The following is a 1,824-nucleotide window of genomic DNA, read 5'->3' as shown; positions in this document are numbered from 1 at the left end:
GAACCACAGACATCTGATTGAAGATTGAAATGGTGTAAATTGATGCTATCAGTGTCTCTGATACACATACAACTTTTTTAAAATCTCTTTACAATCCCTTTAAATATTTTACAATCCCTTTAACCAGGTTTATTTAGTTTTTACGTGATTCATTATCTATATATATGTTATTTTCTTAAATCTAGAAATTCTCAGCGGTTTTCGTTTGTTGATCAAAAAAAGAACATTTTTATATGTACGACTAAATTATATTATGGTAAATCTTTCAAGGATAAAATCTGTCAAATTAAGTTATAATTCAACCAGTTTTCAGTCGCTGTCCTTTTTGATATATTGTTCAAGGTTGTTTACTTATTTTACTTCTGCTACGACTGGGCAACAACGGAAAAACGTTGGAGAATATGCCGATTGACTAAAGAAAGTTTCCAATCAATCCAGCTTCTAGTTCTAATTAGTTATTGGAAAAGACTTATTATTCTAGTCTATTCAATTCTGTTGTAATTTTCTATTGGCTAGGGTTCAATATGAGATAAAATGACGGACTTACGTTTTGTTATTCTAACGATAAAAGAGCGAACAGAGTAGAACAAAAAGGATCATATCCAGTCCACCTCATCGTGCCTAGTTTCTTCTACTTTCTAGGGTGTAATATCCATCATCCACAACACTCTACACCAGACCTCGTTACTCATAAAACTCGTTTAATCCCAACTCAATACACTGTAATACACCTCAATACACTGTAATACACCTCAATACACTGTAATACACCTCAATACACTGTAATACACTGTAATACACCTCAATACACTGTAATACACTGTAATACAACTCAATACACTGTAATACACCTCAATACACTGTAAGACACTGTAATACACCGACTCCCTGGCTCAGATGCAGGTGTAGAATTACAAACATAGCATGAGTTTAATACGAGGTTAAAGACAAGAATCGTGTGTACAGGTGTTAAAACTGTTTATTACAGGTGTATCAGGTGTATTGGTATTATCTATATATATTATACAGGTGTATCAGGTGTATTGGTATTATCTATATATATATTATACAGGTGTATCAGGTGTATTGGTATTATCTATATATATATTATACAGGTGTATCAGGTGTATTGGTATTATCTATATATATATTATACAGGTGTATCAGGTGTATTGGTATTATCTATATATATATTATACAGGTGTATCAGGTGTATTGGTATTATCTATATATATATTATACAGGTGTATCAGGTGTATTGGTATTATCTATATATATATTATACAGGTGTATCAGGTGTATTGGTATTATCTATATATATATTATACAGGTGTATCAGGTGTATTGGTATTATCTATATATATATTATACAGGTGTACAGGTGCTGGGTGTGGTTCTAATGCTAAATATAGCACTTATAAATTTCGACATTAAGTTGAAAACAAATTAGAATATTTAGGAATTGCTATGCTTGGTTATAGTAGACCTACCAATATGGAAGTTTAAGTATCGCTATGATTGGTTATAGTAGACCTACCAATATGGAAGTTTAAGTATCGCTATGATTGGTTATAGTAGACCTACCAATATGAAAGTTTAAGTATCGTTATGCTTGGTTATAGTAGACCTACCAATATGGAAGTTTAAGTATCGCTATGCTTGGTTATAGTAGACCTACCAATATGGAAGTTTAAGTATCGCTATGATTGGTTATAGTAGACCTACCAATATGAAAGTTTAAGTATCGCTATGCTTGGTTATAGTAGACCTACCAATATGGAAGTTTAAGTATCGCTATGCTTGGTTATAGTAGACCTACCAATA

Source organism: Lottia gigantea (assembly GCF_000327385.1).
Source record: "Lottia gigantea unplaced genomic scaffold LOTGIsca_15, whole genome shotgun sequence".
In the NCBI taxonomy this organism is placed as follows: Eukaryota; Metazoa; Mollusca; class Gastropoda; family Lottiidae; genus Lottia; species Lottia gigantea.
This window is presented reverse-complemented; position numbering follows the sequence as displayed.